This window comes from Furipterus horrens, unplaced genomic scaffold (genome assembly GCF_987537825.1).
Source record: "Furipterus horrens unplaced genomic scaffold, mFurHor1.1.pri manual_scaffold_2, whole genome shotgun sequence".
Taxonomy (NCBI): Eukaryota; Metazoa; Chordata; class Mammalia; order Chiroptera; family Furipteridae; genus Furipterus; species Furipterus horrens.
The window spans coordinates 33,672,308-33,691,717 of NW_028327172.1; the positions used below are offsets into that span (position 1 = coordinate 33,672,308).

The 19,410-nt window shown below is 33.3% G+C and overlaps 1 protein-coding gene across 11 annotated transcripts in view; it reads left to right on the forward strand.

Moving 5' to 3' along the window:
* Positions 1-19,410, forward strand: part of SOX6 (SRY-box transcription factor 6) — a 611,663-nt gene that overhangs the window by 105,846 nt on the left and 486,407 nt on the right. For all 11 annotated transcript variants that reach the window (XM_090263661.1, XM_090263689.1, XM_090263681.1 and 8 more), the window contains exon 2: positions 3,588-3,661. The gene's annotated coding sequence lies outside the window, so the exon portion shown is untranslated. The remainder of the gene's footprint in view (positions 1-3,587; positions 3,662-19,410) is intronic.

Here is a 19,410-nt window from a genome sequence, read left to right on the forward strand (position 1 = left end):
TTTAATGAACATACGCATATCACATCTATATATCCTTATTGTTATTTTTTTGTGATTAGTCCCTAGAATAATTTTTGGAAGTAGCATAGCAGACTTATAGGAGATTGACATTAATGGTACATGAAAAGTGTTTATTTTCCACACCTTCATCAATACTAGTTTTTGACCAATTAAAAAAATATTTTTCAAATATTGTGGGTAAAAACATTTATATTTCTTTGATGACCAAATAATCAGAAGCATGTCACCACCATGGTCAGATGTAGTAGTCTGTGGCCAGGTTGGATCATTGACTAAAAAATCATTGAGAAGAAAGGCCATGGTTATTTATTTATTTATTAAAAATAAAAAAAAATTAGGTATAATTGACATTATATTAATTTTAGGTGTAAAACATAATGGTTTTATTTTTTAAAATTTTTATGTGTGTTCAGACTGTTCAGTGCAATCTCTAACTACCTGCTGAATGAGTGAATAAGCAAACAGAAAAATGGAACAATCTATGGTTCTGAGGATTCATTTTACTAAACAAATTTTAATTTTTCTAAAACAGATGCTGATTTGCTTTGGCATTGTCTTCTTTGTCGTCTTACTTTTGTGCTGCTCTCAGGACCAAAGCAGCCACTTTTAGTTTAGAAATGTGTTCCTCAGCCTAAATTTTTTAGTTCTCAAAGAAGTAGCTTGCATCAAGTTGTATGTTAATTCTTTTTTATTTATCTGTTTATTTCTTTAAAGATTTTATTTATTTTAGAGAGAGGGAAGGGAGGGAGAAAAAGATGGAGAAAAACTTTGATGTGAGAGAGAAACATCCATTGGTTGCCTCTCGCACACCACCAACCCAGCCAGTACCTGCCCCACAGCCCAGGCACATGCCCCAACTGGGAATTGAACCGGCAACCTTTTGGTTTCCAGTACAAAGCCCAACCCACTGAGCAACACCAGTCAGGGTAGTGTGTTAATTCTTGTGATTTAATTCTTAACTCTGCCCATCATAATATGTTGCTTGTTTAGTCCTAAATTCTATGCAGAAGAAACTATGTATTAAATTATTTTTCTCTTTGTTATAATAATGAACTCTGTGATTTTAAAAGCTTATTTTTTAATTGTTTGCTACAAAATTCACCAATAGTGTAAATCAGTTGAAAATGAGATTCAGAGCTGCTTTTAACATATGTAGCAAGACTACATTTATATGACAAATGAGATTTGTTGACTTCATATAAATGCATATTAAAATACAGTTGTCCCTCTGTATATCGCGGTTCACTTAACGCGGCCTCACTGTATCATGGGATTTAAAAAAATATTACATGTACTTAATTATCGTGGATTTTTCACTATATCATGGGATTTTGCGGTACTACTGTATATGTATGTTGTTAAAGTTATGTAGGTTTAGGAGTGTAGAATATGTTTAAGAACATAAGTAGTGTTTATAAAAATGTGGAAAAGGTTAATAAGGGAGTGAGAAAGGTTAATAAGGGACTGGGAATGGTTTATAAGTGTGTGGGAAGGGTTTATAAAGCCTTAAAATATATATAGGTACTAAAATAAATGTAAGGTTCCTACTTCGCGGATTTTCACCTATCACGGGGTGTGTGTGTGTGTGTCTAGAACGTAATACCCACAATAAGTGAGGGAATACTGTATTATTTGCTCTGAATGTCTGGAACTGAATTGTTCCAAATGTAAAATATTTCCAGAGTTAGAGATATTAACTATAAAGAGTCTAATGATTGAAAAAAAAGTGAGCTACACATAGCCACAGTATTTTCTGCATCCATTTTATTTTATCTCCCAACATTTAAATGCAAATGAAGCAATGAGATGTTTTATGTTGCATAATTTCAATTCATGCTTTAAAAAAATATTTGCTAGAAGGACAAGGTGTGATTATTTTTTAAAATGTACAAGTACTTGAAAACCCTTTTGGATTCTTCCAGAGTTTAGGCTTTGGACATACAGCATTTTGCTATAGATTTATTTTGTGGGTAACTTCAAAGCTATAATTTATTATTCAGGGTAGGATTAAATATGAAAAAAGTTTATAACAGAACCAGTATTCTTTGCTGGTGTTGAAAGTACACAGAGTGTGTCCACACAGGGTTGTGTGATGTCCCAGTTAAAATTGCTTTCCTGGATCCTAAGACATCGGAAAGCCACGAGGAGGAAAAGGGTGTAATACCAAAAATAAATGACACAGCTACCTTCCCCTGGCCAGACTCATGTATTTTTTGCATCCATGGAAGCAGGCATTACAGAGTTGCTGGGAACTGGATTGGGAAGGCCTGAGGTATCATTCCCTACAACGAGAAGGAGGTCTGGTGAAGAAATCTTAATGAGTATATTAGCCATCAATACTTAAAGCTGTCCAAATACCCAGGATAGATTCATTATCTATAAATCCTACTTGAAAGTGCAATAAATTATCTGAGTCACTTAGGAAGAAGCATATTTTAGGATGTGGGGAAGAGGTGAGTTCCATATTTATTTTGTATCTCAACTTAATTCAGGTGCCAATACCTAATTTATTATGGCCATTTGTGCTGTAAGTGCAACTTAGAGAGTAGTGATTCCTACAAATGATTTTGATCAAGATTTTTTTTTCAGAATGAATTTTATTTAAATCTACTTAGCTAACTAAGTTAGCTAAGCTAGACATTTACTGGTTATATTTTTTAAAAATGAGGATTGAATCTAACCAATCCCTAGAGTCTAGGAAAGTTTCTGACCTAAATTAGGAACCTAAGCTCCATTATTATTTTCACTTGAACACTGCTTATAGCCATCCTCACATTTGGCAAAGAATATGGCCTTTGCAACAAAGTTTCTTTGTTTTCATGGAACTAAAAATGTGCTGTATTTAGACCAAACAATAAAAATAAACTACCAAACTACCTTCTAATGCATGGGGGTTCTGGAGAGAGGAAACCATAGATATTTAGAGGCATAAAGTGACTCATTGTGCTAGTTAAACTTTTTACAAGGCTAGCCCTGTGTGTTTGAGTTGCATCTGTTACCTCTTCGACCAGAATTAAAGTGTGTGCAAGCAAAAGAATTTTGGATTGAGTAGTAGCTCATACAGAATGCATTGTGTACATTCTGTATAACCTAAGAGTGTAAATGGGTCCCACGCTTTAGGTAGAACAAAAACTGCTTCCTTTCATGTTTATTCCACCTACAAGATATTCTTGTTGAACACAACCAAGATATTTTCTGTGAAGCTAATTCATTTCAACTTGTAAACATAAATTAAACATCTTTTTCAAATGTAATTTGTAAGCCTGTATTTCCTTTTTTAAAAAAATATTTTCCCTTTGTTTTTACTTAAGGTTTTAAACACCAACTTTATTACTGATACATTTTCTTTTTTAAAGCTATAATGACCGGAGATATTATATTCTTAGCAGTAGACCAATGAAATAATTCTTTCTTTTGTTATTATCATCTTAGGAAAAAGTGTTAGAATAGATGAGGACAACTGCTTGATTTAAAAAAGTATGATTTGCAGTCAGAATGTATACTTCTTTATTAAAACACATAAAGGCAATTTACTTAACCTTTTCATTTTCTGTCTAAATTTTCAGGTCACTTTCATGAATTCAAAGGCAATTTACCAGTGATTTCTGGGTGCTGGGGCTGATTTTTTTTTTGCGTATTTGTAAGTATTGGTTTATTTATTACTCTTCTCATTGTGAAATGAAAGTTATAGTTTGTAAACAAGCTCTTAACTCCTTTTGAGTGTGAATTTTTATTAGGTTTTTGTGTTTTTAAAGTCTTATTTATTTATTTTTTGTGTGTGTTTTCTTAAGGGGAATATAGGAAAAAATATCAGCTGATGAGAAGAAAGCCTCAGTTTGTTGTGATTTCCAGTGAAAAAACACAATGGCAGGGCCCATTACAATAAACTGAAAGAATATCTTACTTTTTGAAGATGGGGCTCAATTGTAGGAATGAATTATCTTAAAGGAGGGCTAGTCTATATACATATGAATAATTTATCCTGGTAAATTCTTACAGTCTTGTGGTTGTCTGGATTGAAAAGTGCTGTGTGCTATGCTCACAGAAAAGATGTGAGATGATACGGGATTCATGTAGCTGTCAGTATAGGAGCATATTATGTAAAAGGAATTAAAGACTCATTTAGTGAGTGTATAATATATATCAAATTAGGGGCATTTTTGCTTTCTTCACCATCTTCCCAAACAATATTAACAAAGATACTTTTTCTTAGAAAATTAGGTAAACTTCAAGAAGAAATTGAATGAACCTTAATGATCAATAAAAATACTTATATTTATTAATATAGAAGTAGTTTAGAGTATTTGTAAAAAAACAGACTGTATTTAAGTAGAGTCTAAAATACATGTGTGTGTGTACCATGTTGTAAACCATTGACATCTAAAGGGCTGTTTTACATTTGATAATAACAAAGACATAGAAACTTTCCCTCTGTTAGTGTACTCCTACAAAGGAATTTTAGAGAATATACTTCTAGGAAAGTACTTTTTAAAAAGTAACATTATAAATTAGGGTTTAAGTCACTCGGTATTTAAGCAAAGAGCAGCAAAAATTTATTAAAAACCAGCCTTACCTTTCTTTTAGTAGTAGCACTGATTGGGGCTGGCATTTAGAACAAACTTTAAAGCACAGACATGAGTGTTTAATACAGTTTAATACATTTTGTATATTTTTAATGTTTTAAGAATAAGATGTTATTCTTATGAAACAATTCACATATTATTTTGCAGACTTAATTCTTAAGTAAAACACAAAATATTAAACTACATGATTCATTTGGATTAAATATAAGCTTTTAATTTGTGCAAGGTATCATAGTGAGGATTAGGAGGCAAAGAAGATAGAAAAAGAAATGTAAAGTATCTTTGAAGAGCTCTCGAGAAAAAGGATGATTCCAAGGAGCTAAGCTTATCCTACTAGAAATCTGAGTGAAGGGGAATAATTTTGAGCTGTCCTAATCTTATCTTAGTTACTTTATCTTTTCTTTTACCTCCTTTCTCTCTTTCGTATCATTCAATCATTCCCTTTATAAGTTTTTAAGATGATTGAATTTAAAAAATGACAAGTACAAGTTAATTACTGGCATTTTAACTACGATGGCCTTCATTGAAATATAATTTACACTTGTCATCACCTAAAAGCTCTGTTTCCTGAATTCTTTACTCCCCACCCCAATTGTACATAGCTAGCTTCGAATGGAGGTGAACCAAATACCTGAGATTTTTCTTGTGATCTAACAAAAAGATGCTAAAAATAGAAGGGATACCATGGGTATAGTTTTCATATGGTTATTTCTGAAGTTCAACTTCAGATTTCTCTTGATCACTTAGGCAAGAGTAATGCTAATGATACAGGCTTAAAATAATTGTTTTCCAGTCTTGAGAATTTCCATATGCTAGTTTAGTGCATGGGTTTTGTTGTTACTTTAGTCAGTGGTCTCAAGCTTTGTTAGGGCCATCTTCTGACTGTGGAACCTTCTTACTAAAGAAGTGTAGCAGGATACTATGACTAAGATCAGTCAGGTAAAATTAACATGGCATCCAGAATGCTTGAGTTCCCATTTCTTTCAGTTATTGTGGAAACTGTCTACCACTTACACTGAATGATGAGGCAGCTAAAAAATTAAAAAGACTTAGCTACTCTGGCTTAAGAACAAGCAAATGGGATCAGTAAAAATGGCTTGTTTTAGGAACTTTAATATCTATGTCCTGGAACTGCTTATTTGCTACATGATCTAAGGCAGAAAGTTATACCTCATGGCCATGGGAAGGTTTCTTGGTAAGGTGTGCAGAAGCCAGTCTGTGAGATAAGGAAGGTGGGATATTGTTTTGCACATCCATAATGAATGGGCCACACCAAGGGTGTGTGAGAACCGATTGGAATCTTACCTACTAATATCTACTACCTAGGTCAGAAGAGGAAAACACTGTGAAGGAAAATGGCTATCTTTATAGAAGCTGAAAAGTGTCTTACTATAGGTTTCTTTTTTTTCCTCTCTTTAAAAAAGAAAACTACACTTTTCTTTTCTCAAACTAGGCATTGTGTAACAAGACCTTGTTTTCCATGTTAATATCGCACGTTTAGTTTTTTATCTCTAATTAAAAAATAATTATGGAATTCTGACCATTCAATTTTACTAGGGCAATAAATCATTAAAAATAAAACAAAACAGAAATAAATCATTAAATAACCTGCTTTTTCAGGTTACCTAATCCTTTTTAGTAATTTGAAAATAAATTCCCTTTTATAAAATTCTATCTCTGTTTATGGTCTCTAATAGCAACCTTTTCCCTGAAGAAGGTACAGAAAGTATTTTATTGTCTGGTACAAAAAGTGATTATTGCTTAGCTCATGCTTGAGGCAATAGTAATAACAATATTTTAATTTGGTGTAACACTTGTTTTTGCAAACATTAAATTGGCTTAATTTTGTAACTGTGAAGTGAGTAGAAATTATTCTCATTTTTGTAGAGTAGCAGGACTTAACCTTTTAGTGCTCTTTCCATAATATCAAGCTGTTCTCTCCTAGAGAGTATTTTAGCTTTCTTTGGTTGTTGTTGATCAGTATCTCAGTCTCCACTTGATTGCTATACAGTATCCCCTCACTTATTGCGGGTATTAAGTTCTAGACACCCCCGCGATAGGCGAAAATCCGCGAAGTAGGAGCCTTACATTTATTTTAGTATTTATATATATTTTAAGGCTTTATAAACCTTTCCCACATACTTATAAACCATTCCCAGTCCATTATTAACCTTTCCCACTCCCTTATTAACCTTTTCCATACTTTTATAAACACTACTTATGTTCTTAAACATATTCTACACTCTTAAGCCTACGTAACTTTAACAACATACATATATAGTACCGCAAAATCCCGTGATATAGCGAAAAATCCGTGATAAATAATTAAATATAATATTTTTAAAAATCCCGTGATACAGTGAGGCCGTGAAAAGTGAACTGCAATATAGAGAGGGACTGCTGTACAATTATTTTCAAAAAGTTGAGGTAGAGTAAGTCAAGGAGATTGTAGAGAGCCTTCTGCCACTTCATTTTCTTATGTTCCTGGATCATGTGCTCCTCCCTGACATTTGCCTATCCCCCTTTCCCAAACTGCTACAGGCCATCGTTCAGCTGAAATTTTTGAATTGCTTACAATTTTAGGAAACAAACAACCAAGAAAAAAAATCACAAATTTATCTCTTTGTGGTATTTTTAAATGGAATGAAATCTATTTCAAACTGAGCATAGCCCAATTCAAAGCTCCCTCTGTGAAAACATCTGCGATTTTAAGGACAAGTAGGTCTAAGTGCATTATCTTTAAAAATTATTATTCTAGGCTAATCTTGACATAGAGCAGGTAAATAAAAAAGATGAGCTGTGAAAATCCACAAATAGGGCTTGAATACCATTTTCCATGACAACGGGAGCTGCCCCATGAAAGCATTAATGCTGGGAATGTAAGGAATTTAAAATTGTGCCTTCTCAGTTTTACAGTTGTGTGCTCATGTTAATTAGAGATATACTGACATTTGAAGTATCTACATTAATATACACAGCTACTATACATTTGTGAACTGTGGTTAGAAATCTACTTTAATTGAAAGCAGTTTGCTAATCTGAATGTGTATATCCATTACATGTTAAGCTTTTAAAGTTTTATATCCTAGTACCCTTAGACACTTGTTCGTTCTGCTCACTTCACTTTCTGTTTCTAATTTATATCTGAAAGGGTAGCCTGGGCTATTTTTAATCTCTTAGTTGTGTTTTGGAGCAATATTGATGGAATTTTGAGAAACATATTTTTAATAGCGTCCTCTGCTTGCTGTAGTTTGAATCTTTCTTCCCTTTCTGACTTTCTAAATTGTTGGTTTTTCTTGTAAACCTTTAAGATGGCCTGCCATGGAAATAAGGTAGGATTTAGGTTTATGGAATTTGCTTCACTGGCTATATTTAAGCACTAAAAAGCTGCTCTTCTCGGTCACACTATGGTTTTAGTTAGAAAAGCCCGTATTAGAGACCTTGATGGGATGAACAGTGAAGAGTTATTCTGGTTTTTCTAGTGTAGCTGAATTTCATCCTTCTCTCTTGATGTCAGGCCATGTATCTTAATCTTTGATTTGCAAACATATTCACAATAGCTTGATGACTTCTTGAGGTCATCTTTAACTCTAGAGGTTTTGCTTTGTCTGTCTTACACTTAAAGGAAGACTTGTCATCTCTTTTTTGCAAGCTTGTGTTTCCTAAGAATCTGCCTGTTAGGATTTTTAACTTAATTATTTCGTGTATATTGTCTAACGAAACACCCACACTTGCTTTTGGACCAGTCCCTGAATATTACACAAGACCAGTTAGAATGAAGCTTCCTTTTTGTTGCACCAGAATAAACTGCTCTAAAAAGTTTGTAATATTCTGTACTTGTTTCATTAAACCATTTTACTGGCACCATTAAACCACTGAAACCTGGGACCATTAAAACTTACTCAGTACTATTATTATTATTAAGGCCTATTTTTACCCTTTATTACTTTTTTAACTGTACCAAGTTCCTCTGTTTTTATTCTCTCATGATGCTTACTACATATTGTGCCATCACAGCAAATTTTGAAAATTTCAAGTTAATTGCTCAATTATCAGTGATAATCATGAAGCACTTGAAACATGCACCATGGTAGACTTAAAAATTTCAAAATAAGTTGGTGTGTCATAATCTTAAATGTGAAACGTGCCAATATCTGCAGGCATAAAAATACACTGCTTGAGCTAGGCATTCCGGGGAAGACAAAAACCTACTCTTAAAATCAGGGCTTTTGTCTGACACTGAAGTGTGTCATCTTTGCTAATTTCAAACAACATGTCTAAATTTGATCTTGGTTTACTTTCAAGTCTAAAAATTTGGTTGTGGTTATTATAAAGGAAAAGGGAAGTAAAACTGTACTGATTCTATCTGAATGTTTTATTGGAACCTCACAATCATGACATTCATTCTAAAGTAGAATTTGTGTGAGGTAGATCGGTGTTGGATTGACCTCTTTATAATGTTTCTTTACTCATGAGGCAATCCTCTCATCAGAGGACAGTGTTACAGTGAAGGTAGTATTTTGATGATTTATTTATATTGAAAAAACCCCGATGAGAACAATGACACTTTGGAGACTTATTTTGAATCCTACACGGTACTATTCTCAGATGCCTTTAAGAAAACTTATACATTAGGGCAAAATAATTATTGTAACTCATTTGGCAAATAGGAAAATTATCATTAAATTTTACATTAGTATTCAGTTTAGGGTTTTCTCTAAACTAATATAGTGCCAACAGCTCTTTTTTAGATGTTATTATGGTTCTTTTACATTTTTATAGTATTGTAGTAAAGCTGAATTTACTGGCTACATTTGAAGGTGGAGTAGAGCAATACAAGAGTCAACATTAAAGTGATTCAGTGCCCTTTGGAGAAAAATTCTTTTTAACTTGAGATTGAAAACAATGTGGGGCTTGGGGATAGTTTGCTAAGAGCAGCTAATAAATTTGAATATTCCCCCCAAAAGCTGCTCTCTCAATGTGTTTTAACCAAGAAAATAAGTTTAATCATCTTCCAGTATTATACAAATTTCATGAATATTTAAAAGTATTAAATATATATAGAGAAGGGGAAATATAGCCATAATTTGAACTGGGTGGCGGTCTTAAATATAAGGAAGTGAAAGAGTGTCAATAAATGCAGTAATTATGCACAGCTAGCTATTATTTTATAATGTAATGATCTATTAGATGTGAAATATAGTTGGTCTATAATTCAGTAGAAAGCAAAGTCATTGATTTACTCAAGCATTTATATAGAAATATTTTAGTAACTATTCAGTTTACAAAGATTGTTTGAATAATCAATGAATTCCAGTTCGTTTTGTTGCATGCTTGTCTCTGCGTATGACTCTCAGCATATAGTTTCATTTGAACATATTCATGTTATCTTAGAGTATGGGTATAAACAAATGTTTGCTAGCTCCAATCATCAAAGTGTGAGTTAAAATATTGCCAGTAAAGAGAAAAACATTTTCTATATTCTCTTCCTTTTTCTCCCCTGCTCCCTACTTCTCTTCTTCCCTCCCCTATTGCCCTCACGTCTCTTCTCCTCTCTCTTGCTCTCCTTCTCCCGCTCCCTCCCCTTCCCTTTCCATCCCTCACACTTCTCTGATTCAAACAGAGTCTATTTGACTTCAGAACATATCCCTTCCCACTCTGGAGCATCAACAGGGTTTCACTTCATTTAGAACATTTTTTATTGTAGACTTAACTGATAAAATTTCTATAGGTTCAGCTGTGTCAGAGCACCTCAAATCTGTTTACATCTCAGTCTGAGAATTCTTATATTCTGAGATTGAATGCAATGAAAGAAAGTCCTGTCTTTTTCTCATGCTGTTGGAATATTGTAACAATTTAATGCTAATAGTTCTCTCCAGAAATACAGATTTCTTATTCTAGGTTTTGGATTTCTGTTCTTCTTATAGAAAGAGAATGCCTTTCTCTCCTCTGAGATTGTCTTTTCATTTAGGTCCTTGTGTTGTGCATTGACTTCCAGTAATGGGCAGAGTGATTGTTGCATGCTCTGCTGATTTTTTTTCTGGGGGAGACATGTGTCACTCATATTTAGAGAGAGCCTGTGGGACGAGCTTGGCTCAAACCTAGGAGCTGTTATCCTGGCAGGTGCTGGGCACTGGGGCTTGGTTTGCTCATTAAACAGTGAGCTACAACCCCTTACCTCAGTTTTTGCGACTTGAATTTTTCCTTGTTATTAATAAATATTATTGTCAAGAAGCTTTTTGTTTTAATATTGGTTTTTGCGTAACACTAGTGACCATTTTTTATTTTCTTTTATTCCTGGTAAAATCTTTTTAAAAAGCCTTATTTTGTCTTTCCATTGTATTTCCCAGGAAGGGCAGCAATATAATAAGCATGTTGAGAATAAATGCAAGGTTTGCCTCATTTCATAATGCAGAAAGGTGTCATTGTATCTAGGCTCTCAGTAATATGATATAGCCTTGAAAGCATACATTTTAAGGCTGTGTAGATGTGGTTAGATCAAACAGGAAGTGCGTGTATCCCAGCCATATTGAATAGATACATATTTAAATCTTGATGTCAACTTTAAGTATCCTATATCAACTCCCAAGAAGGTACGAGGGACTTATTTCTGTGATGTGAAGAAATAACCATCCTAACTGGGCCAAACTGTCAACCTTGGAAGTTCTGACCATATGGAATTTATCATTTGAAACAGTTTAGCATACTTGGAGCTTAGTATCTTAGTGAGGAGAGATCTGACCCAATAGCATTTTCATGCTGGATGGTGTAATTAGTGGTCAATCTAACTTCTAACTTGCCCCCTGAGAACTATTTAAAGATGTTTTCCCAGTTATGACAAATGCTTTTTTGGGTAGCAAATAATTTCTTCCCAGGAGTCTGCTTAGTATCTGTTGGAAATTAATTCAGCTTCACAAATATATTCTGAGTACTGATTATATTCAAAGCAGAGCATTAGATGCTGCACTGGAAACAAATGCACCAAGTACAAAGTTCCTGCCGTTAAGAACCTTAGATTCTAGATACAAGTATTAAACCTTATTTCTTTTTGTGTGCCTAGTGCCTAGTGTCTAACTGTGCATGGCTGAAAGGAGGGATTGATACATTCTAATTAAGTTGCATTGATTATTGCAGAGGAGATAAGCAGAGGAGAGATATAATTCTCCATACAGAATATGTTAAGTACCTTAATAAAGTCAAAAATAGTATGCTGGGGGGTTCGAAAGAATTAAAGATATGTCCCTTTAAGAAGAAGGAACTAAAGGCTTTTTGATGTTCTTTGAAAGTTGAGTAGAATTTTGTCAGTGGAATGGATAAAAGGATGAAGAGAGAGGAGCATCCTGGTAGTGAGGGGAATAATAGCAGCATTGTTATGGAACAGACAAATAGAAGTAGGGAATTATGGGATGGATAACAAGGGGAAATCCAGTTTGATTGAGGTATAGAATGTGTATAAGCTTGAATATTTAGTGTAATCATATCACTGTGGCTCGTAAGCCTAAGTTCAGGCATTTGGTAGATCTTCAGAGGCCATTACAACCAAATACCCAATGGTAAGGTAACAGATTTGCTTTTGAAAAATTAGAGAGCTAGAGAAACAGCTTGTGAGGGCTACTGCAATAGTTCAAGCAGGAGATAAAAAGTTTAAACAAGGGTGGGTATTTTGGGAACAGAAAGTTGGGGACAGAAAGAAGAAACTTTTCCCATGTAGCGTCAATCAGACTGACATGCTATAATATATATGTGGTGGGGAGCATGAGGGAAAGAAAAGAGTCCAAATGATTCCTATTGTTTTTCCTTGTTCCTGTTTTTCATCATAGCATCAAGTTTTAGAAAAAGTAGAAAGAAATGATCATGCTAATTATCTCTTGTCAATATTCAAATCCCTTGTCATCTCATTGGTTAGATCCTCACTGAAAATTAAGGGCATTTTTTGCTTCTCTTGGAGGACTGAGAGAAACATGTGTTTTTAGGGGAATGAGAATATTCCTAAAGATAAAATTACTTTGAGGATTTAGAGGTATAACATAAATACAAAAGATACATTAGGAGTTCACATATGCAGGCAGGGGCCTTGTTGACTTCAGAGACATAAAGTAAAACTTGGCTACCATGACAGGGAGAAGTAAAGATACTTGAGATTATGGCATTCCTATCAGGTAGCTTTCACATAGGGAATAGCACATAACCTCTGTGAGGAATAAAATAGGCATGCATAAAGTTTAGTTACTTTAAAACTCTCAGATAAAGTGATGAGTATGACTCCCTGGTTATACTGCATAGAAGGTATAGTTGCAACAAATAGTATAGTTCGGATATAGGCCCTCTTACGTGTATCTTTCAAGGGAAGAGGAAATAGTGCAGGAAAATACATTTATGAGTAAGAAAAGACTTATTGAAATAAAAGTTTAAAGAAAAGAATTTTTCAAGAAAGTGAGATAAAGTCAAGTTGACTTGTAAAGTATTCTTGTAATTCTTATTACCTTATCATTCATACTAACATTCATTCATTTATTTATTCATTCTTTATGAATAACTGAATTCAGGACTCCTTGGGACATGAGGTGAAACTTAAAATGGGAAAGGAAGAGGAGCAATGGAGGAAAAAGTGGGACAACTGTAATAGAAAAACAATAGATAAATCAAAATTAAAAAAATAAAATGGGAAAGGAAGAATCAGTCCTCAAGAATTTATAATTTATTTATGGGAAGAAGTGAAAAAGAAGAGCAAAATGGTGACTGATACAAAACATAGCATTTCCTTCCTGGGAAATGCTTTGGTGGAAGGAGCATTGCCATAGGTCCTTCTTGGAGACCTGGAGTGGTCAATCATCTTCATTGTCCACTCAACTATATGCACCTTAGCCTCTGACACACTGAGCCCCTTGTCATTACTTCAGCAGAGGGTACTCTTTTATAACCTCGTATGGCAAATGTCTGTCTCACTTGTGCCTAATAAGTAGTGCATATTATGTAGTGCACAATAGGTTCCAGTAAAGAGCTTTCTGAATGAATTCCAGAAACTCTATCTTTCATATACTCTAGCAATTAAGATATATTAGGTTGAAAATTTTAAAAATTTTGAATATTATATAGGAAAGATAAAACTTATTCTCATGTCTTAGGCTTTTGATATGCTTCTATATTTTAAAACCCTCCAAACTACTTTTGAGTTTCTTCTGTGAATCAGAATTATATTAGATGCTTCTTATTAATTTTAAAATATGCTAAATGTTCTTGGATTTGAAGAAAAAATATGGTTAAAATGTCAATAATACCAAAAGCAATCTATAGGTTCAATGTAATGTATATCAAGAATTCCAATAACATTTTTTACAGAAGTAGGAAAAAAGCACTCCTAAAGTTTAAATGGAACTACAAAAAACCCTGAACAGCCAAAGAATTCTTGAGAAAGAAGAACAAGGTTGGAGATACACTTTTTTATTGTAAGCGATACTAATCAAAATGGTATGGTACTGGCATAAAAACAGACAGATAGACCAATGGAACAGAATCGAGAGCTGACAAATAAACCCAAGCATATATGGTTGACTATGTTTGACAAGGGAGCCAAGATACACAATTGTGAAAAGATAGTCTCTTCAATAAAGGGTGCTGGGATAATTGTATATTCACATGTAATGGAATAAAACTGGATCCCTATCTTACACTATTCACAAAAATTAACTCAAAATTGATTAAAGACTTAAATGTAAGATCTGAAACCATGAAACTCCTAGAAGAAAACATAATAAAACTTGACAAGGGTATTGCTAATGATATTTTGGATATGACACCTAAAGCATAAACAAATAAAAAATAAACAAGTGGGTCTACATCAAACTAAAAAGATTCTATACAGCAAAGCAAACCATAAATAGAGTGAAACGATAACCAATAGAATGAGAAAAATTATTTTCTAACAATATACCTCAAAATATATAAAGAATTCATACAATTCAAGAGCATAAAACCAAATAACCCAATAAAAATGGACATAGGGCCTGCATAGACATTTTCCCAAGGATATATACAAAAGGCCAACAGGTACATGAAAAGATACTCTACATAATTAGTCATTAGGGAAATGCAAATTAAAGCCACAATGAGATATCACCTCACAACTGTTAGAATGTCCATCATCAAAAAGACAAGGAGTAACAAATCCTGATGTGGATGTGGAGAAGGGAATCCTTGTTGATGGGATTGTAAATTGGTGCAGCCATTATGGAAAGCAGTATGGAGGATGCTCAAAAATTAAAAATAGAACTGTCATAAAATCCAACAATTTCACTTCTGGGAATATATTCAAAGGGAATGAAAGCACTAATTAGAAATGGTATTTTTACCCCCACAATCATAGATGAATTATTTACAATAGCCAAGACATGGAAATAACCGAAGTGTCCACTTACGAATGAATGGATAAAGAAGTTGTGGTATACACAGTGGAAATTATTCAGCCTTTAAAAATGAGGAAATCCTACCATTTGCAACAACATGGATAGATCTTGAAGGCATTGTGTTAAGTGCAATAAATCATATAAAGACAAATACTGTTTGATGTCATTTATATGTAAAATCTATAAAGAAAGATAGAAACAAAGGAAGAAAGAAAGAAACAGAAAAAGGAACCCCACCCAGTCAAACTCATATAGAGATTAGACACGTGGTTACCAGTGGCAGAGGGCGGGGGGAGGGAGCAGTTGGAGGAGGGCGGTAAAAAGGTACAAATTTCCAGTTATAAGATAAATAGCATGGATGTGATGTACAACATGATGACTATGGTTAACACTGCTTTTTTGTATATAGAGTAGTTGTTAAGAGAAGAAACCCTAAGAGTTCTCTTCACAAGATTTTTTTCTTCTTTCTTTTCTTTATATGGTATCTATATGAGATGATGGATGTTAGCTGAACCTATTGTGATAATCGTTTAACAATAGATGCATACCTCATTTTACTACACCTCATTTTATTGTGTATCACAGATGTTGCATTTTTTACGAGTTGAAGGTAAGAAATTTCACCAACAAACTTTATGGCAAGACTCACTTTATTGCAGTGGTCTGGAACTGAACCTGCAATATATCCGAGGTATGCCTGTATATAGAAATCAAACCATCATGCTGTATGCCTTAAACTTATACAGTGATTTATATTAATTAGTTCTAAATAAAACTGGAAAAATATATTGTGTGTAATTCCCACCACTGCTGACTACTGCTTTGTACTATCTGTGATCTTAGACAATCATATAACTTCTTGGATCCTTAATTTCCTCACCTATAGAGTAAGAATATTACCTGTTGCATTTTTAAAACAGCTTTACTAAGTTATAATTGGCATACAATAACCAGCATGTATTTAGAATGTACAATTTGATAAGTTTTGTTATAGGTATACATCAGTGAAGCTATTTCCCCTATTAAGGTAATCACCCCCAGCAGTTCCTAATGCCCCTTCAGAGTCCCTCACTCCTGTCTCTCCTTGATCTCTCCCCAACCTCATTCCAAGGCAACCACTGATTGATCTGCTGTAATTTAAGATTAGATTTCATGTAAAAAACTTTTATGTAAGTGAAATCATACATTATGTACTGTGTTTTTTTTTTTTTTTTTTTTTTTTTTTTTTTTGGTCTAGTTTCTTTCATTCAACATAATTTTGAGTTTCACTCATGTTGTGCTGAGTAGTATTTTGTTGTTTAGATATACCACAACTTAATTATTCATTTAGGTCCTTTCTTGTTTTTGATTATTACCAGTGAAGCTACTTTGAACATTTGTCTTTGGGTGGACATTTGCTTTTATTTCTCTTGGGTAAATATCTAGAAATGGAATGACTAGGTTACACAGGTGTATGTTTAACTTTGTAGTAAATTGCTAATTTTTTCCAAAGTGGTTGTGCCTTTATACATTCCTACTAGAAATGTGTGAGAGTTTCAGTTGCCTCACATCCTTAGTAACACTTGGTATGTTTTGTTTTCAGTTTTAGCCATTAAAGTTATTTTTTTTAATTTTATTTTTTGATTTTTCAATTACAGTTGTCCCATTTTCCCCCCATTGCTCCCCCCATCCAGCTCATCCCTTCTCCCACAATCATATCCCTCCCCATTGTCCATGTCCATGAGTCCTTCATACACATTCCCTGACTAAACCCTTCCCTTACTTACCCCCTTCTCCCCCTCCCCCTCCCCCCTATTGACTGCCATTCAAGTTTTTATAGTAGTATCTCATTTTGGTTTTAATTTGTATTGCCCTAATGACTGATGATGTTGAGCATCTTTTCATTAACTGAGAAAGAGAGATTTTAAAAGCTGACATATCTTGAAATTTTATTAGTTTTTGTTTCTTGTATTTTGAAACTAGGTAAATATTAGGTACATTAATATTTAGGATCATTATGTCCTCTTAATGAATTGATCCTTTTATTATTATACAAGAATCCTTTTTTCCCTAGTTATATTCTTTGCTCTGTAATCTACTTCATCTAATAGCCACTGCAACTTTCTTTTTATTAGTGGTACCATGGTATACATTTTCCATATTTTCATTTTTGAAATATTTTTTCTTTATTTTTAAAGTGGATTTTTTTTGTAGTTTGCATTCAGTTGAGACTTACATTATCTTCCAATAAGACAATCTCTTCCTTTTAATTTGGGTGTTTAGACCATTTACATTTAATGTGATTATTGACATGGTTGAATCTATTCTTTGTTTTCTATTTGTGTCATCTGTTAATTATTTTCTTTTCTCTGAATTCTTTTTAATTTATTGAGAATTTTTATGACTATTTTAAGTCCGTTTTTTGCTAACTCTAATGTTTTATTACATTTTATTTCTTGATTTACAATTTATAGCAATCATTTATAACTTATGATAGTCTTACTTCAAGTAGTATTATACCACATTACCTATGGTATAAGAATCTTAGACTAAACGACTCGTGCTGGTGAGGATGTGGAGAAAAGGGAACCTAGTGCACTGTTGGTGGGAATGCAGACTGGTACAGCCACTATGGAAAACAGTATGGAATTTCCTTAAAAACTAAAAATGGAACTGCCTTTTGATCCAGCAATTCCATTGCTAGGATTGTACCTGAATAATCCTAAAACACCAATTCAAAAGAACCAATGCACTCCTATGTTCATAGCCATGCTATTTACAATAGCCAAGTGCTGGAAACAGCTTAAGTGCCCATCTGTAGATGAGTGGATCAAAAAACTGTGGTACATGTATACAGTGGAGTACTATGTAGCAGAAAGAAAGAAGGAACTCTTACCTTTTGCAACAACATGGATGAAACTGGAGAGTATTATGCTTAGTGAAATAAGCCAGGCAATGAAAGACAAATACCATATGATATCACTTAATACAAAAAACTAATAAACAACATGAACAAACAAGCAAAATAGAACCAGGGCCATGTAAACAAGGAGCAGACTAACAGGGACCAGGGGGAAGAGGGAAGGGAGTGAAGAGCAGTAAGAAGTGGAAAGGTCTAGTCAAGGAACTAGTATAAATGACCTATGGACATGCACAACAGGGTGAGGATTGACTGTGGGAGAGGGGCAGGGTGGGCAGGTTAGGGGGGAGCTATGGGAGGGAAAATGGGACAACTGTAATAGGAAAATGATAAAAAAAATAAAATAATGATAAATTTTAAAAAAGAATCTTAGGCTAGTATACTTTATTTCTCTTTCCTAGCCTTTATGCTATTGTTGTCATACACATTATTCCTACATATGTTATAAACCTAAAAATAATAATTTTGGTTCTGAATAATCAATAACATTTGAAATATATTTAAAACAAAAGAAATAGTCTTTTATGTTTACCTATTATATTATTTTCAGTGTACTTTATTCTTTTATGTAGATTCAGATTCCACATGGTAACATTACCCTCTGCCTTGTAGGATATCCTAGATTTGTTGTAGTGCATATATGCTGATGAGCTGATAAGATTTTCTTGAACTTTTGTATTTCTGAAAAATCTTTATTTTGATAGGTATAAAATTTAGATTAACTATTTTGTTCTAAATTGAAGATATTGATCCATGTCTTTTTGCTTCCATTGTTTTAAAAAATAAGTCTACTGAAATTCTTATATATGTTCTTCTAAATATGATGTGTCATTTTCCACTGGCTGATTTTATGATTTTCTCTTTTCACTGGTTGTAAGCAATTTGATTATTTTGTGCCTTAGTGTAGTTTTCTTAATGTTTCTTGAGCTTGGGTTTTTTTGAAATTCTCATATCTGTTGGTTTAGTTTTTGTCACAATGGAAAAATCTTCAGATTTTTTTTTTTTTTGTTCACTGCCATTTTTTTTCTTTTTGTGGAATCCGATTACACATATGTTTGGTAGCTTGAAGTTGTCTTACAGTTCACTGATTCCTTTCACATTAAATTTTTTCCCATTGTTTTATTTTTGATAGTTACTATTGATAAATCTTTAATCTCACTTGTCTTTTTGTTTGGCACATCTAATCTGCTTTTAATTCTCTCAATACATTTTTCGTCTTAGACATTGTATTTTCTTTTATCTTTATAATTTAAACTTGAGTCTTTATATATTCAGCATATATACTTAACATGGTCAGTCTTTTAGCTCCATGAATAAATAGAATGCAACTATAATAACCGTTTTAAGACTCTTTGTCTACTCATTCTATCATCTGTGTCTTTTCTGGATCAGTTTCAGTTGATTTATTTTTCTACTTCTTATGGGTTGTATTTTTATGCTCCTTTGCATGGCTGGTAGTTTTATATTGGATGCCAAAAATTGTGAATTTTACCTTTTTGAATGC